General features: G+C 44.6%; 2 non-coding genes across 2 annotated transcripts; one reads left to right on the forward strand and one right to left on the reverse strand.

Moving 5' to 3' along the window:
* The first annotated feature begins 15,666 nt into the window (after positions 1 to 15,666).
* Positions 15,667 to 15,804, forward strand: LOC114809444. Its single transcript, XR_003757228.1, has one exon. It is a non-coding gene; the product is annotated as a small nucleolar RNA SNORA7 (small nucleolar RNA).
* Positions 15,805 to 25,580: 9,776 nt separating this feature from the next.
* On the reverse strand, positions 25,581 to 25,718 carry LOC114809591. Its single transcript, XR_003757367.1, has one exon. It is a non-coding gene; the product is annotated as a small nucleolar RNA SNORA7 (small nucleolar RNA).
* Between the last annotated feature and the right edge of the window lie 409 nt (positions 25,719 to 26,127).

The following is a 26,127-nucleotide window of genomic DNA, read 5'->3' on the forward strand; positions in this document are numbered from 1 at the left end:
CCATCCACATAAGATAGACCACAACTCTCCCTACCTTCAAAGCATTAAAGCCACAACTCCTCCAAAAGACTTTCCCCGATTAAGCCCTTCTACCCTCTCTCCCTTCTATGCTGTCTATGCACTTGATTCTATGACCTTTGGACACTTGATATTTGCCCCATCCTCAACCCCACAACACTTCTGAACATATCTTTAAATTTTATATAATATAAAACATTTATATTAATATCTATACTGTAAGACTCTAGACTGTAAGCTTGTTTTACGTGGGGAACATGACTGTCAACTCAGTTTATTTTACTCTTCCAAGTGCTTAGTTCAGGGCTCTCATTCATTCAATTGCATCTATTGAGCACTTACTGTGTGCAGAGCACTGTACTAAGTGCTTGGAAAGTACAATTCAGCAACAGAGAATCTCTGCCCACAACAGGCTCAGATTCTTGAAGGGGGAGATGGACATCAAAACAAGTAAACAGGCATCAATAGCATCAATATAAATAGAATTATAGATATACACATCATTAAATAGAATTATAAATATGTACGCATATACATAAGTGCTCTGGGGGCACAGAGGGGGTTAGAGCAGAGGGAGGGAATGGGGGTGATGGGGAGGGGTGGGGGAGCAGAGGAAAAGGGGGGCTTAATCAGGGAATGCCTCTTGGAAGAGGTGAGCTTTTGGTAGGGCTTTGAAGGGGAAAAGTGTGCTAGTTTGGTGGATTTGAGGAGGGAGGGCATTCCAGGCCAGAGGTAAGGTGTGGGCCAGGGGTCAACGGCTGGACAGGGGAGAATGAGGCACAGTGAGAAGGTTAGGACAAGGAGCAGCAGAATGTGCAGGCTAGGCTGTAGAAGTTAGAAGGTAATGTGTGGTAGGAGGGGGCAAGGTGATGAAGAGCTTTGAAGCCAATAGTGAGGAGTTTCTGCTCTGCACATAAGCCCTCAATAAGTACCATTGGGGATGATGATGAAATTAAATAGCATTTTGGATCCCACCTCTCAGATATTACTATGCATGAAGTACACTTCAGCCAAAAGCATTTTACTCCACAGATCTTCCTCTCAAGCACATAGAACTTCTCCTTAGCACAATCAAGTCTTCAAGAGACACATTTCCTGTGTGTGGTTCATCAAAATGGGTTATCATCACCACACCATTAATTTCCACTCACAGCTGCTGGAAGATTTCTCCTTGCCAGTGCTACACATTCATCTTCATCTAATTCACATTTTATTGCCTTTGTCTCACACTAGTGCCATTCCCAAATCTGTAAAGGTGGTTAAGTCCAGAAGCTTTGCTGGCTCTCTCTCTTCCCTGTCCCCCGTGCCCTCCCCCCACCCACTCCCCTGCCGTGGCTGGGGGATGAGCTTCCAACATTCATTTCCAATCTATTGTATCATGCATAATCAGCCCATTTGGGGGTCAGGGTCAGATTAAAGCCGGGGCTCATGGTGTTTATGTTCCGGCTAGGAATCCAGAAGCCCCCTCCCGACAATAGACATTAATAATAATAATGGTATTTGTTAAGTGCTTACTGAGCACCAAGCACTGTTCTAAGCAATGGGGTAGATACAAGCTTATCAGTTTGTCCCACGTGGGGCTCACAGTCCTAATCTCCATTTAACAGATGAAGTAACTGAGGCACAGAGAAGTTAAGTGACTTGCTCAAAGTCACACAGCTGACAAGTGGCAGAGGCAGGATTAGAACCCATATCCTGACTCCCAAGCCCATGCTCTTTCCACTAAGCCACACTGTTTCTCAGTACTTCATTCAATCATATTTACTGAGTGCTTACTGTGTGCAGAGGACTGTACTGTTTGGGACAGTTCAATATAACAATCAACCAACACAATAAGTTTACATACAGTAAGTTAGTACGATAAAGACTGCCACATGAGTAGCCACAACCACCCATGCTTTAATCACTCAATCGATCGATGGTAGTTACTGAGCGCTTTCCGTGCACAGAACACTGTACTAAGTGTTCGATGGTAGTTACTGAGCGCTTTCCGTGCACAGAACACCATACTAAGTGTTTGGGACAGTCCAGTACCGAAGCTGACAGTCACGATCCCTGCCCTCATAAGGTTCCACCGCCACCTACCTACCTGCTCTCACCTTTGCTTTCCACTCCAAACCATGGCCTGGTAGGCGCTTGCTGCTGCAAATGTCGCCATCTTCCACCCACCCTCCCGAGCCATGGTGGCTCGGAGTCAGTGGTTTCCAGCCGCACACTGGAAGGCATTTCCTCAGACACAAACACATACCCAATACTACCACTGCTAAAATACCTGGAGCCATGGAGCAGTGTGGACTAGAGTCTGGGTCCGCGAATCAGAAGGACCTGGGTTCTATTCCCAGCTCCGCCACCTATCTGCTGTGTGATCTTGGGCAAGTCACTTCAAGCAGCGTGGCTTAGTGGAAACAGCACGGGCTTGGGAGTCCAAGGTCATGGGTTCGAATTTCACCTCTGCCACTTGTCAGCTGTGTGACTGTGGGCAAGTCACTTAACTTCTCTGTGCCTCAGTTACCTCATATGTAAAATGGGGATTAAGACTGTGAGCCTCAAGTGGGACAACCTGATTACCCTGTATCTCCCCCAGCACTTAGAACAGTGCTCTGCACACAGTAAGCGCTTAACAAATACCAACATTATCATCATTCTTTAGGCCACAGTTACCTCATCTGTAAAATGGAGATTAAGACTTTGAGTCCCACTTAGTACAACCTTATTACCTTGTATCTCCCCCAGTGCTTAGAAGAGTGGCACATAGTAAGCGCTTCACAAATATCATCATTATTATAGTAAGTGTTTAACAAATACCATAAAAAAGGAGGGGGGGGTGTGTGTATGTTTTCATTCATTCGACTGTATTTATGTGTATGTATGTTTTTCAGAGGGCTTTGAAGCTGTGGAGTGCTGTAGTCTAGGGGATTAGAAGAGAGAAGGGGTTTCAGTCTGAGTGGAGAGGCACTGAATGGTGTGGATGATGCACTTAGGTCACACACTGTGTGAAGTCTTAGACCAAGCGGTGCACGCAGTATCATCTGTGTTTCACTTCTAATGAGGGTCTCACAAAACAAAAAGCCCTGGGTCTGAACTTCTGTAAACACAGCCCTGGTTGAGAAAAAGCATGTCGCCCCCCCACACCCCACCCGGGTAGCTTCTGACTGACCCAGAAGGAAGCACATAGTGAAACTGGCTCTCATGAGAAACCACTAAGGCCTCTGGAATTTTCTGTGCTCATTTTAGACACTGGGACATTAAACTATCAAAACTACATGTACTGATGACTAACTGAATCCCTTCCCACAGACAGAATGGTCAGCAAACCTAGAAAATCTACTTACTTTGGGGCAGTGCTCAGTCTATTGACTGAGACTTCACCAAGAACCCTATGTTAATTCCCAAGAATTCTATCAGTCACCCAGGAGGATGGCCTGAGTGCCTATTGTGCCCAGACCTCTGTACTGAGCACTTATTGCATGCCAAACATTGCACTGGCCACTTGGGGAGCATTAAGGGGAAACAAAACATGAAATCCCTGCTCCCAAGGAATTTACACTCTAATAGAACAGCCAAGCAGACATAAATGGGCATCATAATAGTTAAATGAGTGAGAGCTGAGTCCCTATTTTGAGTTCCTATTTTGCAGATAAGGAAACTGAGGCACAGAAAATAATAATTATGGTACTTGTTAAGTGCTTACTATGTGCCAAGTACTGTACTAAGCTCTGGGGTAGATACAAGATCATCAGGTCCCACATGGGCCTCAAAGCCTAAGTAGGAGGGAGAATGGGTATTGAATCCCTATTTTTCAGATGAGGGACCTGAGGCAGACAGGTAAGTGACTTGCCCTAGGTCACATGGCAGGCAGGGGATGGACCAGGACTAGAACTCAGGTCCTCTGAGTCCCGGATCCTGCTTTTTCCGCTAATTCACATGGGGAGATTTGAAATTAATCGAGGAAGGCCTCCTGAAGGAGATGTGATTTCAGAAGGTTCTAAAGATGAGGGGGGATCTTTGGTCTGCCAAATATTGAGGACAGCTAGGTATGCGGAAGCCAGCTAATGGATATCTTAAAATCACTCGTCAGTAGTTATTGCATAAGGTAAGAGACAATGAGAGTTTCTGGTGGGGAAGGCATTTGTAGAACAATCAGGAGTGCAAACCTTCTCTTTCTGTGTGTAACTCCTAGAGCAACACAGTAATAATAATGGTATTTGTTAAGTGCTCTGCATTATATTAAGTACTGGGGTAGATATAAGATAATCAGGTCCCACATGGGGCTCACAGTCTAACAGATAGTGAATCCCCATTTTGAAAATGAGGGAACTGAGGCACAGAGAAGTAAAAGAGACTTGCCCACACTCTCACAGCAGACAAGTGGCTAGGTTCTCTGACTCCCAGGACTGTGGTCTTTCCATTAGGCAACGCTGCTTCTCTAGTAGCAAGAAAATCAGTGGGATGGGATTGGGGATGGGAAATGGAGCAAAAGGGTGTTTGTTTAGCTCAGGTATTGCCCTGAAGAGACTAGCAGGGAACTCAACAGCTCCTATTGATAAAGCCAAGATATATGTAATACATGGAATCTGTCACCTTCTAAATACTGTAGTTTGTGATATCATGAAGAAAACCCATCCAAAATGAACAACAAGAAGGATCAGAACTAAATAACAAATATTCTTAGAATAAGTCTTCCCTTACAAAATTATCCAGTTTGTCTCAGACTTGAGGGCACTTCTTCCTTAACTCTCTGTATTTGAACAGTTTAGTGTACAAGAAAGATGATATACTTTGAACGACTTTCCCTTCTTCCTGGTTTATTTCATTCTGATGAGATCGCAATCTTCTCTTCCACACTGGAGCCTTTAACTTTCACTAGTGAGAAGACAAAGGATGATGTTCTTATAGGTTTGACTTTGTTCTTTCTGGAGGTCAATTTCTATACCCTTTCATTTTCCATAAATACCTCTGCTAAAGACAATTTCACAGAAGCATACTCTGGCAGGTTATCAGTCAGTGGCCTCTGTTTGCCCATTCTCTCTTACCTGAAACAATCCTTGGGTCTTTGTGGCATCATAACTGCTCCCAGAAGAATCAATCCTCAGACCACCAACAGAGGTTCAAATCTCCAGTTAAGGAGTAAGCAGCTGGGGTAGATGAAGACCTATAAACGGGGACCTCATTTTCACACACCTGTCCTAGTCTGGGAGAGACTTCCCCGATCTGCCTCTAGAAATTTCCTCCAGCTGTAAACTGGCCTTTCATTCCCTCCAGCTGAAGAACTTTGTGTTTTTCCATTCCTGTTGTCCAGCATGCAATGGACCAGGGGTTTCCGTAGGAATGAGGTGAAGGAGAGACTCATACAAAACTACTTCGAGCTAAATTTTAAACTTCCACTTCCAGGCCAAGGCTAGCATTTTTCCTCAAGGTAAAGGAGTTTTCTGGTGGTTGTTGTTTTTTCATTCCTACTAAAAGCAATTTTACTGATTCTGTTTATTCTTTTTCCACTAGGTGGAATCTGTCACCCTGTTCTTTCCTCAGCTTTTGGGTGCAGCAAAAGTGATTACATAATGCTAACCTGATGGAAATTCAGTCCAATTTTTCTCTCTCTCTCTCCCTCTCCCCCCCACGCACCAAATCACAAATGCACCCACTCCCAAATACTTATTCCCAATCACTTGTGCACATACAAACCCAACACACACATTTTATCTTTGGGAGCTTTGACCCAATTCACACAAAAACACATGTGCTCAGACAAATATGAAATCACACATGTACATGCACCAGCACCCACATATATGCCCTCACACCCACCCACATACACAACATTCACACATGTATATGCAACACATGCATATATACACACAAGGTCACTTTCTCTTGTGACTGTCCATTCTTTGGTAACAATATTTCTCCTCTTGACATCTCATTTTATTTTCAAATATTCTATGTATGCTGGGCCTAATGGAAAGAGCACAGGCCTAGGAGTCAAAAGATCTGGATTCTGATTCTGGCTCTGCCACTAATCTGTTGTGTGACCTTAGGCAAGTCCCTTTACTTCTCTGGGTCTCAGATCCTTTATCTGCAAAATGGGGATTAAAACTGTGAATGCCATGTGGGACATGAACTGTGTCCAACCTGATTATCTCATATCTACTCCAGCATTTAGTAGTAAATCAGTTAATCATATTTATTGAGAACTTACTATGTGCACTAAGGACTTGGAAGAGTACAATGTAACAATGTGACTCCCTGGTTGGAGAAGCAGTGTGGCTTCGTGGAAAGAGCATGGGCTCAGGAGTCAGGGGATGTGGGTTCTAATTCTGCTCTGCCACTTGTCAGGTATGTGACCTTGGGCAAGCCATTTAACTTCTTTGTGCCTCAGTTGCCTCATCTGTAAAATGGAGATTAAGACTGTGAGCCCCACATGGGAAAACCTGATTACCTAAGCAGTATGGTCTAGTAGATAGAGAATGGGCCTGGAGTCAGAAGGTCATGGGTTCTAATTCTGACTGCCACTTGTCTGCTGTGTGATCTTGGGCAAGTCACTTGACTTCTCTGGGCCTCTATTACCTCATCTTTAAAATGGGGGTTAAGACTGTGAGCCCCACATGGGACAAACTGTTTACTTTGTATCTACCCCAGTGCTTAGAACAGTGCCTGGCACATACTATTTAACAAATGCCATAATAATAATTTATTATTATTGTATCTACCCAGTGCTTAGAAAAGTGTTTGGCTCATAGTAAGCACTTAAGGAATATTATTATTATTATTACTACAACAGGTACATTCCCTGCCCAAAACAAGCTTATAGTTCAAAGGGGGAGACATAAGACAAATGATGCAGAACCACAGGAAGTTCCTCAGTTGTCCCTTCCACTCCAGAGTCCCTCCTGGGCCTCCCCTTTTCCCATCTGCCAAGCCTCACCCAGCCTCCTCCTGCTCCCCTTGGTTTCCTCCCAGATCCTTCCCCAAACCCCTCAGCTGGCCCTAGGCCCACAGTGTCTTGCACATAATAAGCACTTTAACAAATTCTATTTTCAAAAAGTAATAACTAAATAGAATTATACCCAATTCTCAATATCATCCTGAACAGTCATCTAGGACAGGGAATGTAAGAACATGTGATGTCAACCTGGGTCAAAACAGTGGTCCATCCAGTCCAGGATTCTTTTTCCCAGAGTCTCACTTGGACAGTTGGAGGAATCATGTTCCTGCTAGACTCTAAGCTCCGTGAGGGCAAGGTTCACTTCTGTTAACTCTTTTGTACTCTCCCAGGTGCTTAGTACAGTGAACTGCACACAGTAAGTGCTCAATAAATCCCACAGATTGATGGATTGACGGTTACTCTTCTGGACATGGTGTGAAATGGGGATTTGGACCAAGTGCCTGGCCTTCACACACCAATGATTCCCAAACCTCCAGCTGTTTAGACTGTTCATCCAAATTCAAACAACTGTATCAAGAATTCTTTGCAGATCTATATTATTGGCTTAAGTTTGAAAACCCCATCTGATCCTAGAAAGAAAGGAAAAGAATAATAAGTCTGAGAAGCAGTGTGGCTTAGTGGATAGAGCACAGGCATGGAAGTCAGACGGACTTGGGTTCTAATCCCTGCTGTGCTACTTGCCTGATCTGTGACCTTGGGCAATTCACTTAAATTATCTGGGCCTCAGTTACCTCATCTGTAAAATGCATATGAAGATGTGACCCTCACAAGGACCGGGCCTCTGTCCAACCTGATTAGCTTGCATCTACCCCAGGGCTTAGTACAGTGCCTGGAACAATAGTAAAGCTCTTAACAAATACCATAAAAATACCCTCAAGATGAAAGCTCTTCCTCTAGACTGTGAGCTCACTGTGGGCAGGGTTTGTGTCTACTAACTTCATTGTATTGTACTTTCCCAAACATGTAATATTCATTCATTCAATAGTATTTATTGAGCACTTACTATGTGCAGAGCACTGTACTAAGCACTTGGAATGAATAAGTCGGCAACAGATAGAGACAGTCCCTGCCGTTTGATGGGCTTACAGTCTAATCGGGGGAGACAGACAGACGAGAACAATGGCAATAAATAGAGTCAAGGGGAAGAACATCTCGTAACAACAATGGCAACTAAATAGAATCAAGGCGATGTACATTTCATTAACAAAATAAATAGGGTAATGAAAATATATACAGTTGAGTGGGCGAGTACAGTGCTGAGGGGATGGGAAGGGAGAGGGGGAGGAGCAGAGGGAAATGGGGGGAAAAGAGGGTTAAGCTGCGGAGAGGTGAAGGGGGGGCGGTAGAGGGAGTAGAGGGAGAAGGGGAGCTCAGTCTGGGAAGGCCTCTTGGAGGAGGTGAGTTTTAAGTAGGGTTTTGAAGAGGGGAAGAGAATCAGTTTGGCGGAGGTGAGGAGGGAGGGCATTCCAAGACCGCGGGAGGACGTGGCCCAGGGGTCAACGGCGGGATAGGCGAGACCAAGGGACGGTGAGGAGGTGGGCGGCAGAGGAGCGGAGCGTGCGGGGTGGGCAGTAGAAAGAGAGAAGGGAGGAGAGGTAGGAAGGGGCAAGGTGATGGAGAGCCTTGAAGCCTAGAGTGAGGAGTTTTTGTTTGGAGCGGAGGTTGATAGGCAACCACTGGAGTTGTTTAAGAAGGGGAGTGACATGCCCAGGTCGTTTCTGCAGGCAGATGAGCTGGGCAGCGGAGTGAAGAATAGACTGGAGCGGGGCGAGAGAGGAGGAAGGGAGGTCAGAGAGAAGGCTGACACAGTAGTCTAGCCGGGACATAATAATAATAATGTTGGTATTTGTTAAGTGCTTACTATGTGCCGAGCACTGTTCTAAGCGCTGGGGTAGACACAAGGGAATCAGGTTGTCCCACGTGGGGCTCACGGTCTTCAACCCCATTTTATAGATGAGGTAACTGAGGCACCGAGAAGTTAAGTGACTTGCCCAAAGTCACACAGCTGACAAGTGGCCGAGCCGGGATTCGAACCCATGACCTCTGACTCCAAAGCCCATGCTCTTTCCACTGAGCCACGCTGCTTCTCTAATATTGGGATATGACGAGAGCCCGTAGCAGTAAGGTAGCCGTTTGGATGGAGAGGAAAGGGCGGATCTTGGCGATATTGTAAAGGTGAAACCAGCAGGTCTCGGTAACGGATAGGATGCGTGGGGTGAACGAGAGAGACGAGTCAAGGATGACACCGAGATTGCGGACCTGAGAGACGGGAAGGATGGTCGTGCCATCCACGGCGATAGGGAAGTCTGGGAGAGGACTGGGTTTGGGAGGGAAGATGAGGAGCTCAGTCTTGCTCATGTTGAGTTTTAGGTGACGGCCGACATCCAGGTGGAGACATCCCGGAGGCAGGAGGAGATGCGAGCCTGAAGGGAGGGGGAGAGGATGGGGCAGAGATGTAAATCTGCGTGTCATCTGCATAGAGATGGTAGTCAAAGCCGTGAGAGCGAATGAGTTCACCGAGGGATTTAATACAGTGCTCTACACACAGTAAGTTCTCAGTAAATACCACTGATTGATTAAAACCCCTGAACTGCTATAACACATTTAAATTTTTCCAAAGCACTTTCACATCAGTGATCTCATGATCCTGAATGCTAATTTCCCAGGAGGGTGCCGGCTATTCAAATTACAAGCTGGGCTCCACTCTGATGCATTCATCCTGTCTCTGAAGCCTTTTTCTCCACTTACCACTTCTTACCCCATTCTGAGTTCTTCCCATCTGTTCAGGCTTTCCTCTACTATAAAGAGTAGATATTTTCTAGAGCTCAAAGAGAGTCAGAAGACAAGACTTCTGGAGGAGAGTCTTAGGGACCAAACATAGAGGGAGAAAGAGAGAAACCAGAAAGGGAGATGGAACTGAGATGAACATAGAAAGACAAACTGACAGAATCAAAGATTGTAGGGGAAAGAAAGGGAGAGAGGGAGATGGTGGGGAGAGAGAGGGAAACAGAGAGAGGAGGGGGAAATGGAAAGGGAGAGAGTGGGAGAGGGAGAGAGAGGAAGAGGAAGAGGAAAAGAGAGCAGCATGAAAAGTAGTCTGGCCTAGTGGGTAGAGTATGAGCCTGGAAGTCAGAGAAACTGAGTTCTAATTCCTCTGACTTTCAGGCTAATGCTCTACCCACTTGTCTGCTGTGTGACTTTGGGCAAATCACTCAACTTCTCTGGGCCTCAATGACCTAATCGGTAAAATGGGGATAAAAACTGTGAGCCCTATGTAGGACAGGGACTGTGTCCAACTTGATCGCCTTGTATCTGCCCCAGAGCTCAGTACTGTGCCTGGCACATAGTAAGTGCTGAACAAACTCTGTAAAAAAAAAAAAGAGAGAGATAAAAAGATAAAGGGTAAAGAAATGGAGAAAGGGGGAAATGAAATATATATCACACATACTAAGCACTTGGGAGAGTATAATACAGCAGAGTTGGGAGACATGTTCTCTGCCCACAAAGAACTTTGAAGTCTCAAGACGTTTAAAGGCACCCAAGAAATAGAGCGTTTTAACCTATGTAATCATGGGGAGTTTATGTTCTTTGCAAAAGTATTTTAGGTTCAATTTGTATTGCTGATGGAGTTTTTGATGATTGTCAAGGCTTAAAATGTGTGGCAAATATATATATATATATATATATATATATAATAGAGAGACAGAGAAAGAGAGAAGTACATTGATAAAGGCCACGTGACCACACCCTTTCACAAACACATACATTGGAGGAGCAGCGTGGCTTAGGGAATAGAACATAGGCCTGGAAGTCACAAGCCCCTGGATTCTAATTCCAGCTCCGCCACATCTCTCTATGTCACCTTGGGCAAGTCACTTCACTTCTCTGGGCCTCAGTTACCTCATCTGTAGAAGGGGGATTAAAAGTGTGAGCCCTCTGTGGGACAAGAACTGTGCCCAAACAGATTGCCTCGTGTCTACCCCAGTACTTAGAACAGTGTTTGCCACACAGTAAGCGTTTAACAAGTACCATAATTATTATTTTTCCAGTGTTTGTAGAAATCCCTTCCTTGGGCAGATGGAAGCAGTTAGGACTAAGAGTCCCCAGGTGGCCATGAGCACCCGCCCTGCCCATGGTTCCTGTGGCCATCCCACTACCGGTAGTCTGTAGGGGCTCTCAGAGACAGAACCTAAGTGGTCCCAGGACAGAGACGATGGTGGTGGCGGTGGCAGAAGCTGTGTGTGGGCTCCGGTCTCTTTGCTCCCAGTGAGCAGATTGCGGCTGGCAGAGAGCAGTGGGAGGAATGGAACCGTGAACACGACTGTCTGTCCTAATGCAGACGGGGCCTCTGTGAGGTAACGTAATCTAGTGGGGAAGGCAGTGTGACATAGTGGAAATATCAGGGTCTGGAGCTCCTCGTTCAAGTCCTGCTTGCTCACTGTGTCTCCTAACTCTATTATACTGTTAATAATAATTAATAATAACTATAGTACTTATTAAGTGCTTGCTATGTGCCAAGCATTGTTCTAAGTGCTGGGGTAGATACAAGTTGATCATGTTGAACTCAGGGCCTGTCCCATTTAAGGCTCACACTTTTAATCCCCATTTTACAGAAGAGGTGACTGAGACACAGAGAAGTGAAGTGACTTGCCCAAGGTCAAACAGCAGACAAGTGGGGCAGCCGGAGTGAGAACCCAGGTCCTTCTGACTTTCCAGGCCGGTGCTCTAGCCACTATGCTATGCTGCTCAGTGGAAATATCAGGGTCTGGAGCCACAGTTCCTCAGTTCAAATCCTGCTTGCTCATTGTGGGCAGTGAATGTATCTCCCAACCCTATGATATTGTTATATTGTACTTTCTGAAACACTTAGTACAGTACTCTGCACACATTAAGCACTCAATAAATACCACTGAATGGTGGGGCCTCTTGCCCGATGCAGGATTGCAGGCAATAGTAGTGTACATTGAGTACCTACTGTGTGCAGGCACTATATTAAGCACTTGAGAGAATACAATTGAGATGATAATAGCAACAGTGATAATAATGACAACAATAATAATATAACATAATATTTGTTAAACACTTATTATGGGCCAGGAACTGTACTAAGTGCTAGAGTCTGGTTAGGCACAGTTCCTATCCCCCACAGTGCTTGCAGTCTTAGGGGAAGGAGATGAGACATTGAATCCCCATTTTACAGATGAGGAAACTGAGGTACAACAAAGTTAAGTATCTTGCCCAAGGTCGCAGAGCAGGCAGGTGGCTGAGCCGGGACTGGAGCCAGGCCTCCTGACTCCCGGGCCTGTATTCTTTCTGCTAGGCCACTTTGCTTCTGGGACCCAAAAGGTAAAAGACACAATCCCTTCTTTGAAAAGATTACAATCTGAATGGGGAGCTTCTCTTAAAATTATTTGCAATTACAAGGGAAAAAAATGGATAGTTGGATAAGTGAATAAGTGCTTAAATTGCACAGAAGATAAATCAATAATGCACATAAGTGCTCCTTTGGGCTATGATAACATAAGTGCTGAGGAGGGAGTTGGGAAGAAAACTTGACCTCTTGGGGCTGCAGTTTCCCATCTGTAAAATTGGGATGATAATGCCTGCCTCTCACTACCTTCACAAGAGGTTGTGGGGAGAAGAAAAGGGGAGCAGTGTGGCCAAGTGGAAAGACTCTGGCTTGGTAGCCATAGGACCTGGGTTCTCATCCTGGCTACTCCATTTGCCTGCTGGGTGATATTGGCTAAATCACTTTAACTTCTCTGTACCTCTACACTGTAAACTGGGAGTGGACATGGAACATGTCTACCTTCCCTATTATACTGTATTCTCCCAAGTGCTTACTAACATGCTATGCACACAGTAAGCACTCAATAAATATGATGATGATAATAATAATAGTGGCATTTAAGTGCTTATTATATATCAAACACTGGTCTAAGCACTGGAGAACAGCATGGCTTAGTGAAAAGAGCATAGATTTAGGAGTCAGAGGTCATGGGTTCTAATCCCAGCTCCACCACTTGTCAGCTGTGTGACTTTGGGCAAGTCACTTAACTTCTCTGTGCCTCAGTTACCTCATCTGTAAAATGGGGATGAAGACTGCGAGCTCCTCATGGGACCACCTGATTACCTTGTATCTACCCCAGTGCTTAGAACGGTGCTTGGGCACACAGTAAGCATTTAACAAATACCATCATTATTATTATTATTATTATTATTATTACAAGATTACCAGGTTGAACAGTCTCTGTCCTAAACAGGGCTCATAGTCCAATTCATTCAATCATATTTATTGACCGCTTACTGTGTGCAGAGCACTGGACTAAGCTCTTGGAATGTACAGTTTGGCAACAGATAGAGACAATCCCTGACCAACAACAGACTCACAGTCTAAAAGGGAGAGACAAACAAAAAAACAAGTAGTCAGGCATCAATATCATCAAGATAAATAGAATCGTAGACATATATACACATCATTAATAAAATAGAGTAATAAATAATATATATAAATATGCACAGTGTGGGGCGGGGAAGGGGGAAGAGCAGAAGGAGGGAGTGGGGGAATGGAGAGAGGAGGAGGGGCAGAGGGAAAGGGAGGGCTCAGTCTGGGAAGGCCTCCTGGAGGAGGTGAGCTCTCAGTAGGGCTTTGAAAAGGGGAAGAGAGTTAGTTGGGCAGATGTGAGGAGGGAGGGCATTTCAGGACAGTGGTAGGACCTGGGCCAGGGGTCTACAGTGGAACAAGCGAGAACAAGGAACCATGAGGAGGTGAGCGGTGGAGGAGCGGAGTTTACGGGGTGGGCTGTAGAAGGAGAGAAGGTGAGGTGGGGTAGGAGGGGACAAGGTGATGGAGAGCTTTGAAGCCAAGAGTGAGGAGTTTTTGTTTCATGCGAAGGCTGATAGGCAACCACTGGAGGTTTTTGCAGAGGAGAGTGACTTGCCCAGAGCATTTCTGTAGAAAGATAATCTGGGCAGCAGAATGAAGTATAGACTGGAGTGGGGAGAAACAGAAGGATAGGACATCAGAGAGGAAGGAGTAAGTAGGAAGGAGAACAAATATTTAATCCTTATTTTACAGATGAGGAAACTGAGGTGCTGAGAAGTGTAGTGACTTGCCAAAGGTCACACAGCAGGCACGTGGCAGAACGAGGATTGGAACATAGGTCCTCTGCGTCCCAGGCTTGTGGTGCTTCTAATAAGCCATGCTGCTCCTCAGCAACTGTACAATATGGATTTAATAACTGTTCTCTCTCCCATTTAGTGTGTGCCCCCATACTGGGTAGGGACTGTGTCTGATCTTCATATTGGGAAGCAGCGTGGCTCAGTGGAAAGAGCCTGGGCTTCGGAGTCAGAGGTCATGGGTTCGACTCCTGGCTCTGCCACTTGTCAGCTGTGTGACTGTGGGCAAGTCACTTCCCTTCTCTGTGCCTCAGTTACCTCATCTGTAAAACGGGGATTAAGACTGTGAGCCCCACGTGGGACAACCTGATTACCCTCTATCTACCACAGTGCTTAGAACAGTGCTCTGCACATAGTAAGCACTTAACAAATACCAACATTATATCAACCCCAGTATTTGCAGAGTGCTTGCCACCTGGTAAGCACTTTACAGACATCACTATCATTATTATTATTATTATTGTTAAAGGGAGGAATGATCCCTCACTCTTTTTTAAAAAAAAATGCCATTTGTTAAGCACTTACCATGTGCCAGGTGCTGTACTAGGTGTTCTACTAAGCCACATGGGGCTTACATTCTTCATCCTATTTTATTGATGAGGTAATTGAGGCTCAGAAAAATTGTGACTAGCCCAAGATCACAGAACGGGACAAGTGGCCGAGCTGGGATTTAAACCCAGGTCCTTCTGACTTCCAGGCTGTGCTCTATCCACTAAGCCAAAGGACAGTGAGGATAGCAGGGCTTTCTTTCTCCCCCTATTTCACTGTCAAGAGGACCAAGGGATTCAGAAAAGCTTCTTCACCTGATTTTCTCTTCTAGGTCCTGCCTTGGACAGAACAAAGAGAAGTGACAAGATGAACCCGGCACGTTAAAAATAAAATGAAGGGATGCAGTGCATATGGTAAGGGGATTGCTTAATTTTTGTGTTGAAATATCCTTTTGCTATGTAACACTTCCAGCTCCCTTAATATATTAGTCATAGAGGAAACAGGGCCAATTAAAACAGATCGACTTCCAGGCCATTTACCAAGACAGTTTGCTTCTGAGCTGTCTGCCTGCCTCATGCCATTTGAGCAAAAGATTTGTAGGCAGTAAGCAGAGACAGCAATGTAGATTTTTATAGGAAGGGAAGAAATGATTCCTTGCTCTCAGTGTTTCATTTCCAGTGTCTCTTTCTTGGAGTTGGGGTTGGGGGGCTACTCCCTCTTGTTGAACTTGTAGGAAGCCTATTTATCAATGTTATTTATTGAGCTCCAACTGTGTGCAGAGCACTCTACTAAGTGCCTGGGAAAGTACAATACAATAGAATTGGTAGACATGATTGTAAGCCCGTCAATGGGCAGGGACTGTCTCTATCTGTTGCTGATTTGTACATTCCAAGCGCTTAATACAGTGCTCTGCACACAGTAAGTGCTCAATAAATACTATTGAATGAATGAATGATCCCTGCCCACATGGAACTTACAGTCTAGAAAGACAAAGAGATATTAAAATAAATTACTGATGGGAGAAAGTAGGGATATGTGCCTTCTTGGGGTTGCACCTGGAGAGTTTCCAGTACTCTACCAGTCTCTACTACAGGCGGGAGAGTCAAGCAGAGGCCTACCCATCCCATTCCTGGCTTGGCCAGTGGCTAGTTAGTGGAAGGCAATCTGCTCCAAGTCAAAACTCACCTGTGTTGGGCAGCAGCAGCATGGGAGAGAGTCAAAGGCAGAGATTAATTTGCTGCATGGAAGGAGGCAATGGTAAACCACTTCCATATTTTTACCAAGAAAACTCTATGGATATGCTACCAGAAAGATTGCAGGTGGAAGTGGGGCATTCTGTGAGAGATGTGTCTGTGGCATCGCTATGGGATGGACGTGACTCGACGTCATAAGATGACAACAGCAACTTGGATGTGTGCATCTTAACATCTCTCCTAAATCACTGAGTTCTCTGAACAGGGATTTTTCTACTCCCTGAATTCTGATGCTCCATAAACACTTCCCCTTTCTTATTTATTGGTGAGGATTGAGAAGCAGCGTGGCTCAGTGGAGAGAGCATGGCTTAGGAGTCAGAGGTCATGGGTTCTAATCCCCTCTCAGCTGCCTGTCAGCTGTGTGACTTTGGGCAAGTTACTTAACTTCTCTGTGCCTCAGTTACCTCATATGTAAAATGGGGATTAAGACTGTGAGCCCCACGTGGGACACCTGATCACCTTGTATCCCTGCCCCCCCAGTGCTTAAAACAGTGCTTTGCACATAGTCAGTGCTTAACAAATACGATCATTATTATTATTATTATTATTATTATTATTATTACTGAGGCTCTGATCCTCCCATCCCCAGAACACCCCCTACAAGAACCAGCTTTTGGGATCAAAGTCATTATAAGCCCCTTGAAGGGGATTCTTAATTCATCACTCGATCAATTGGGGGATAATTAATTAGCCTTATTTGGTGCCTGAGAACTGTTGCCTAGACATACATTCACACATGATCTATCACAATCAATCAGTGATATTTATTGAGCACTTACTGAGTGCAGAGCACTGTACTAAGCACTTGGGAGAGTATAATAAATATAACAGTATAACAGAATTGGTAGACCTGTTCCCTGCCCACAGCAAACTTACAATCTAGAGATCTTACATACACCTATGTGCATATACACTCTCCCACACTCCTCCATGAACACTTACTTCTGGTGGACAAAACCCCAGAGCATGAGCATTCTGCCCGATCAGGATATCCGGTTACCTCATTTAGTTATGGTGTTTATTAAGCTCTTACTGTGTGCCAAACTCTCAGCTAAGCCACTGGGTAACAGCAAAAATATCAAAATAGAGAGTGTGGCTTAGTGGAAAGAGCCCAGGCTTGGAAGTCAGAGGACGCAGGTCCTAATCCCGGCTCCACTACTTGTCTGCTGTGTGACCTTGAGCAAGCCACTTGATTCTCTATGCCTCAGTTTCCTCATCTGAAAAATAGGGATTAAGACGGTGAGCCCCACGTGGACAACCTGATTACTTTGTATCTACCCCAGTGCTTAGAACAGTGCTTGGCACATAGTAAGCACTTAACAAATACCATAATTATTATAATTACCATTGTCCCATGACTCTCCAGATTCCAGGGCATCATTCCTCTTAGGAAAATCCAGAAGGATTGATTGACCTCTGAAGTACCAATGGGCAACTGCATGTTGTGTTTGTGGCCGGGGGGAGGTCAGTGTTTCTAATATTTTAAATGTATTTGTTAAGTTCTTATTATATGCCAGGCACTTTATTATGTGCTGGGGTGGAAACAAGAAAATCGATTTGGACACAGTCCCTGTCCCACATAGGGCTAACAGTCTTAATCCCCATTTTACAGATGAGGAAACTGAAGCATAGAGAAGTGAAGTGACTTTTCCAAGGTCACCCAGCAGTCAAGTGGCAGAACCGGAATTAGAACCCAGGTCCTCTGACTACCAGGTCTGACATCTTTCCACTGGGCCACACTGCTTCTCTGGTAGCTAATGGCTAAAATGAGCACTGATGTTTCCTTCTCAGGCAGCAGCAAGGAGAGTATTCTGCTGATTTTGCATGTGGGAAATTTTAGGGGTCACTTTCTACACTGGTGTATTTCAAAGGTGGCATAAACTGAGCAATAGATTGTGCTGTAGCAACATTCTTCATCTATCCCACCACTAATCCCTTGCCCAGGGAATTCCCTCCCCCTTCATATCTAACAGTCCACCACTCTCCCCACCTTTCAAAATCTTCCCAAAATCACATCTTCTCCAAGAGATCTTCCTTGTCTAAGCCCTCATTTCCCTATCCACCCTCCCCTCAACATCACCTATGTTCTTGGCTGATCTTTTAAGCACTCTGATGCTCACATCAGTCCCAAAGAACTTATGTACATAACCTTACACTATACTATTTCCCCTAGCTGTAATTTATATTACTCTGTCTACCCCTGTAGACTATAAGCTCCTCCTACGCAGGGATAACATCTGCCACCTCTGTTATATTGTATTTTCCCAAACACTTAGCACAGTGCTCTGCACACAGTAAGTGCTCAATAAATACCATTGATTGTTTGATTAATTGACTAAGGCTTGGGGCCTTTCCCACCCATCCAGATTCTCCTTTGCCAAGACAACAGCATGGGGCATGATTTTGCAGCCTAACTCCGTTGAGGCTTTTTGACTTTCTACTTCCCACCTTCATTTGTGGCGATCTAGAAAATGCCCTCAATAGCACCATTTCCACTGACATCTTCCAAATCAAAGAATTCAGTTTACCATTGTAGAAGGATACCAGTGATCAAGTGCAAGACTGAAAGGATGTGTGAAATCAGTCACAGCCCTGGTGCCACATCCACAAAACCTTGGGAAAAACTGGGGCAACTGCTGCTGCTGGAGTAGTCACCGTGGCCGTGGCCATGGTCGTGACTGTGGACTCTAAACCACGAGGAGCCTGACATTCTGCTTCTCTAACATGGCACCTTACTGAGTTGTGTTTTTTGTCTTTTTGTTGTCTCAGCATTTTGTTTTTACCACTCCTTGTGTATCAGTTGCCAGTCCCCTCTCCCTCCTTTTATGACTATGAGCCTCCTGAAAGATAGGGAAAGTGACCAGTTCTTATCAGTGTATTCTTTCCCTGCACCTAGTACAGTGCTCTGCACAGAGTAAGTGTTTAACAAATACTATTATTACTGCTATTCATAACAATAATTATATTTTTAAATGCTTACTATGTACTAAGAGCTGGTGTAGATACAAGATAAAGAGGTCCCACAAGGAGCTCGCAGTCTAAGTAGGAGGAAGAAAGAATATTAAATCCTCACAATTCAGATGAGGGGACTAAAGCATAGAGAAGTGAAGTGACTTGCCCATGTTCCCACCCAGCAGGTAAGTGGCAGAGCCTGAATTAGAACCCAGGTCCTCTGACTGTACTGCTACAGTTTTCCCAACCTCTCCTCCTTAAAGACTCATCCATACAGAACATCAGGTAGGGTCTTTGCCTTGTGTCCTGTGAGATTTTGGGACTGTACAGAAGGCCAACAGATGACTTACTCTTCTCCAAGAAAAAGCATTTCTTCCCGTTCCTCAAAAGAGCCAGAGGCCGGCCACCAAATGATACTCTCTCCCTCTCTCCCCTGCAGATTTTTGAAGGTTTGAGGCCATTTCCCAAGTTCTTAGACCATGATCTACCCGATCTCCATCATAGATTTTTTACTAATGTCTGTCTTCTAAAGAGCTCAAAGTATTCTCCCATGTATGATGTCATTTGTTGACAAATCTGGGAGAAACAAAGTGGGTGTGAGTGTGGGGGCAAAGTGATTGAGTGCTTCAGACCCAGTGGTGAAGACTTTTTGTTTGATGCAGACATGGATGGGCAACCACTGGATATTTTTGAGGAGTGGGGTGATATGTCCTGAACATTTCTGGAGAAAAATGAACTGCGGGCTGCGGAGTGAAGTATGGACTGGGATGGGGAGAGGAGGCCGGGATGTCAGCAAGGAGGCTGATGCAGTAATCTAGGTGGAATAGGATGAGTGATAATATTAATGTAGTAACAGTTTGGATGGAGAAGAAAGGGCAGATTTTACCAGTGTGGTGAAGGTGCGTCAGACAGGATTTAGGGATAGACTGAATATGTGGAGTGAATGAGAGAGAGGAATCAAGGATAGTGCCAAGGTTATGGGCTTGTGAGATAGGAAGTATGGTGCTGTCTACAGTGATGGGAAAGTCAGGGGGAGGAGAGGGTTTGGGTGGGATGATAAGGAGCTCTGTTTTGGACATGTTAAGTTTGACGCGACAGGAAGACATTCAAGTATGAGGTCTCGAAGGCAGGAGGAAATGCGAGACTGGAGAAAGAGAGAGAGAGTTCGGGACTGGAGATGTAGATTGGTGTCATCTGCATAGAGGTGGTAGTTGAAGTCATGGGAGTGAATGAATTCTCCAAGGGAGTGGGTGTAGATGGAGAATAGAAGGGGACCCACAACTGAACCCCCTACTTCCCCCACACCTTACCTCTAATGACCTGGCCACCTATTTTATTGAGAAAATTGACACTATCAGGCATGATCTCCCTAAAATCTCCCCTGCCCTTCCTCAGCCCCTCCCACTTCCTGCCCCTTCTTCAACTATACCATCTTTCCCAGCAGTATTTCTATAGGAATGATCCTACCTTTTCTCAAAAATCCACTCCCTCTATCTGTGCATCTGACCAAATTTCTTTTCATTTTGTCAAAACACTTGCCCCCTCCCTTGTTCCCTCTCTAACTGCTCTCTTCAACTGTTTGCTATCCAATGGCTCTTTCCCCTGCTTTCAAACCTGCTCATGTCTCCCCTATCCTTAAAATAACCCTCGCTTGACCCCATGGCTCTCTCCAGTTATCTCCCCATCTTCCTCCTACCATCTCTCTACAAACTTCTTGAGCGAGTTGTCTACACCCACTGTTTCAAATTCCTCTCCTACTATTCTCTCCTTGATCCCCTCCAACCTGGCATCCATCTCCTTCACTCCACTGAAGACATCTCTATTTGAATGACTTTGCGTCACCTCAAACTCAACATGTCCAAAACATGTCATCTTCCTGCTCAAACCCTGTCCACCCCATGACTTTCCCATCACTGTAGATGGCTCCACCTTCTTACCTGTTTCATAAACCCATAATCTTGGTGTTATCCTTGACACTCTTCTCTCATTCAATCCACATATTCAATGCATCACTAAATCCCGTCAATTCCACCTTCATAACACCGTTAAAATCCACCCTCTAAACTCCATCCAAACTGCTACTACCTTAATCTAATCACTTGTCCTATCCAGTCTGAATTACTGTATCAGCCTCCTTGCTGATCTCCTTGCCTCCCATCTCTCCCTATTCTAGCCCATACTTCACTCTGTTGCCCAGATCATTTTTCTACATAAACATTCAGGACATGTTTCCCCACTTCTCAAGAGACTCCAGTGTTTCTGCATCATCCTCACCACTAGCTTTAAAGCACTCATTCACCTTGCCCCCTCCTACCTCACCTTGCTACTTTCCTACTACAGCGCAGCCTGCACACTTTGCTCCTCTAATACTAACCTTCTCACTGTAGCTTGATCTCATCTGTCTCACCACTGGCCTCTCGCTCAAGTCCTGCCTCTGGCCTGGGTCACCCTCCCCGCTCATATCCAGCAGACAATTACTTTCCCCTGGCTTCAAATCACATCTCCTCCAAGAGGACATCCCTGACTAAGCCCCCTTTTCCTTTTCTTCAATTCCCTTCTGCATCACCCAACTTGCCACCTTTATTCAGCCCCCTCCCATCCCCACAGCATTTATATACATACCTGTGTTTTGTTTATTTCTATTAATGTCTGTCTCCCCCTCTAGACTATAAGCTTACTGATTGTTATAATGTACTCTCCCAAGCACTTAATATGGTGCAATGCACACAGTAAGCACTCAGTAAATGCAATTGACTGACTGATTAGGCCATGCTGCTTCTCTTAGTTGGTAGACATGGTACCTGCCCTCAAGGAGGTTACATTCTAGTTAGCAGTTTATAATCTAGGAGCATATATCTCTAAGGAGATATAGACATGATCTTATCCATTCTCACACTACACTTTTAAGGTGGAGAAAGGGAGAGACATAGGTTTCAAGTGACATGCTCAATAATTGCAACAAGCCCCTGTTGAGGCTGGGACTAGCCCAAACCTTTAGAATCCTAGCATAGACAATTCTATGCCTGGATTCTTCAAATGTAACAACCCGCCAGCATAAAGTTACTATTCATTACTGCAATTCTAATTGATCGTGGCACTGATATAGATTGCCAAAGACCATTAGTTAATTCATGTATTGATCCCACCCAAAGCTGTTATATTTAGATAAGCTTTTCACTGAAGTGAATTTCACCTTCCCCCAGAAGAAAGGACTTACATTAGATGATACGAGGTGATTTGATTTCCTTCTGCTAGGAAGACTAAGGCCTCCCTGTGTCCCAAAACAGTTAAGCAGAGTGAGTTGGGTAGCAAAGTACTGCTTCTTCTCAAGCTGACAGAGAGACTCATTATGCCCAAACTGCTTCAAGCAATGCCAAATTTAGAAGTTTCTCTAAGCCTGGGTTGAGTCAGACGTTGTTACTGGTGATGACCACGCTGACCCCCTCGCTTTAGGAATCCATGGGGTCGAAGGGTGAATAACCCATTGGACCCTGGTTTGACTGACCTACTTATACCCTGGTCCTGGGGGACTCCGCTTCTTCTCCCCCCTCCCCTCCCATAGTGTTTCAGTCATTGGGACATTGGGACTAGTCATTGGGATGGGATTAGTAAGCAGCACTGTAATGGACACTAAAGCAGATCACTCAGGCCTTTAGCGGGAACAGTGAATCTATGAAACCCCATTGAGCAGGGTGCCTTTTGGGGTGAGGAGCCCCTGTGGAGACCCTACAGAGAAGCTTAACATGGAAAGAGAAATGATCAGAGATCAGAGATCTGGATTCAGGGAAGGAGGATGGTCAGTGACTGAACTGGACTGGATTGAACAGGACTAATAATAATAATAATGTTGGTATTTGTTAGGCAATTACTATGTGCCAAGCACTGTTCTAAGTGCTGGGATATATACAGGGTAATCAGGTTGTCCCATGTAGGGTTCACAGTTTTCACCCCCATTTTACAGATGAGGTAACTGAGGCACACAGAAGTTAAGTGACTTGCCCCAGGTCAGACAGCTAACAAGTGGCTGATCAGGATTAGAACCCATGACATCTGACTCCCAAGCCCTTGTTCTTTCCAGTAAGCCATGCTGCTTCTACTAAACTCACAAGCCCATCTTGTGCTTAAGGAGAAGTCCCTTAATAATGATAATAATAATAACTGTGGTATTTGTTAAGTATTTACTATGTGCCAACCAGTGTACTAAGCTCCAGGGTAGATACAAGATAATCATGTCAGCCAGTCAATTGTATTTATTGAGCACTTAGTGTGCAGGGCACTGAACTAAGCTTTTGGGAGTGTACAATATAACAAAAAACAGACACATTCCCTGGTCGAAATGAGCTTACAGCTTGTAAGGTTTTGGTGGGCAGAGAACATGTTTACCAACTCTGATGTATTGTACTCTCCCAAATGCTTAGTACAGTGCTCTGCTCACAGCAAGTGTTCAACATATGCTCATTGATTAACTCACCATCGGGGTCTGAAAATTGCTCACCTGAATGGCAGAAAAGTTACCAGTCAATTCAGAATGACGTCTCACTGCCAGCAAGGACAATTGTTCAAACCAAAGGACAACTCTTCTGTAGCAGAAAGAAGGACTCGGTATGATATTTAGCTGAGATCATGAAAGGAAAAAATGTTTCTGCCCAGCTTCTGGATTAAGCATTACATAAAAATGCACTTGTGCCTCAATCACTGAAGACTTATCCAGTTAGGGCTTCCATGTCTGTATCCCCTTGTGACCTCGATCATGGATGCTTCACTTCAAAATACAATCAAATAGACACATAAAGATGGAAACCGTATTGAACAATAAGGATAGAGCCCAGGCCTGGGAGTTAGAAAGACTTGGGTTCTAATCCCCGCTACACCCTTTGTCTGCTTTGTGACTTTGGGCAAGTCACATAACTTCTCCATTCCTCAGTACCTCATCTGTAAAATGGAGATTGACTTTGAGCCCCATATGGGACTGTGTCCAACCTGATTATCTTGTATCTATCCCAGTACTTAGTACCTGGCAAATAATAATCACATAATAACAATAACAATAATAATAATAATAACTGTGGTACACTTACTATGTGCCAGGCACTGTACTAAGTACTGGGTGGGCAGGGGAGGGATACAAGCAAATCAGATGGGACACAGTCCCTATCCCACATCAGGCTCATAATATTAATCCCCATTTTGCAGATGAGGTAACTGAACCACAGAGTAATAAAGTGACTTGACCAAGGTCACACAGCAGACAAGAGGTGGAGACAAATACCATTAAAAAAATAAACAGTTGATTGCAAAAGACAGCTTCCCAGGTTGTTATTGGGCTACTGATAGCGGGCTGTTTGTTGTTGCTGAATTGTACTTTCCAAGTACTTAGTAGAGTGGTCTGCACACAGTGAGCACTCAATAAATACGATTGAATGAATGAATGAATGACAAAGTGGGTTTGGTTTCTCCGTAGAAGGGGGTGGTGCTTTGGGACACTTCCTTCTAGCTCAGGCACACTGCCAGCTTCTGAATCCCCACACAATGACCCTATTTCCTCCGCTCACCACTCTTATAGCATAATGGCCTAGGGCAGGATTCAGCCGACCATCAGGCCTTTATCATCAAGCTGCTTATTGGGAAACTGAAGTGCTGTTTCCACCCCCAAACTTGTCGTCTTTCCAAAGTGAACAATTTCCTCATCGAAAGAGTTCCAGACCCCATGCAGAAGCGGATCTCCTCCAGGCAACACTGGCTCAGCTCCAGCCTGCTTCCAAGCGCAAACTTTCACGTGTTCTTTCTTGACAGGCATGAAAGTGAGGTTGTGCTTCAAGACCTCATAACCCCAGGGTTACACTTCACCATGTATTTTCTATAAAAAAAAAATCTTAATCCTCTGTGAGCAGTTGCTGTTGGGAAAGCAGAGTACTAATTAGTGTGGCTGTAATGCTACCCTCTTTTGCCAGAAATCATCTTTTAATGATGGAAGGGGAAGTGAGTTACAGAGGCTAAGGAAAAATAATTGGAGGAAGGTTAAACGGTGATCCCAAAGGGATGTCGATGGAAAATCTATGTCCTGACAGTAATAATGATAGTGGTATTTGTTTGATAATAATAGTGATGGTATTTGTTAAGTGCTTTTTATGTGCTAGGTACTGTACTAAGCATAGGGATGGATATGTGCAAATAGAGTTGCACACATTCGCTGTCTTATGGGGGATCACGGTCTTAATCCTCATTTTACAGATGAGGTAACTGAGGCACAGAGAAGTGAAGTGATTCGCCCAAGATCACACAGCAGACAAGTGGCAGAGCCAAGATTAGAATCCATGACCTTCTGACTCCCAGGCCCATACTCATCCCACTACACCATGATGCTTCAATAACATAAAGACTTACATACATATTTTACTATGTATATACAAGCACACACATACACACACAATCATATATTTACATATGTATATACAAAAACACACACACACACAGACCCTATCCCACATCGGGCTCACACTGTTTTAGGTCACTCCATTGGTTCCCTAAAGTACTGATATAATAGAGTCTTGTCTTATGAAGTCGAGTCATCTCCGACCCATAGCAACGTCATGGACACATCTCTCCCAGAACACCCCACCTCTATCTGCAATTGTTCTGGTAGTGTATCCATAGAGATTTCTTGGTAAAAATACCAAAGTGGTTTACATGAGACTCCACCATCAATTCTCTCCCGAGCCTCTGCTGCCCAGGAGGGGTGCATTTTGACTTGTAGCAGATTGTCTTCCACTCTCTAGCCACTGTCCAAGCTAGGAATGGAATGGGTAGGCCTCTACTTGACTCTCCCTCCCATAGTTGAGACTGATAGAGTACTGGAAACTCTCCAGGTAGAACCCTGAGAGGGATAGAATGGAGTAGAGAGAAGGAAATCCCAGTTTCATGTCACTTGAAAGGTTAGCAAAAACAAGTATGAAATTAGATGATCTCCCAATTTAAACTGCACCTGCTCATTTATTTCACTTAGCCTAGGTACATTTAAATTCCTTTTATGAAAAAAATTCTAATCAGAAGTAAGGAACTGCTGTTAAAAAGCCAAATACTTGCTACAAAGTGACAGGGATTTGTGGGACGGGGTCTGTATTGAAGCTATATCGCAGCACAAAGAACAGTACTTTTTTAAAGTATCTGTTAAGTACTTTCTATGTGCCAGGCACTGTACTAAAGTCTGAGGTCAATACAAGCTAATCCCTTTGGATACAGTCCTTGTCCCACATAGGGCTCACAGTCTTAGCCCCCGTTTTAGAGATGAGGAAA

Source organism: Ornithorhynchus anatinus, chromosome 2, assembly GCF_004115215.2.
Source record: "Ornithorhynchus anatinus isolate Pmale09 chromosome 2, mOrnAna1.pri.v4, whole genome shotgun sequence".
NCBI classification, from domain to species: Eukaryota; Metazoa; Chordata; class Mammalia; order Monotremata; family Ornithorhynchidae; genus Ornithorhynchus; species Ornithorhynchus anatinus.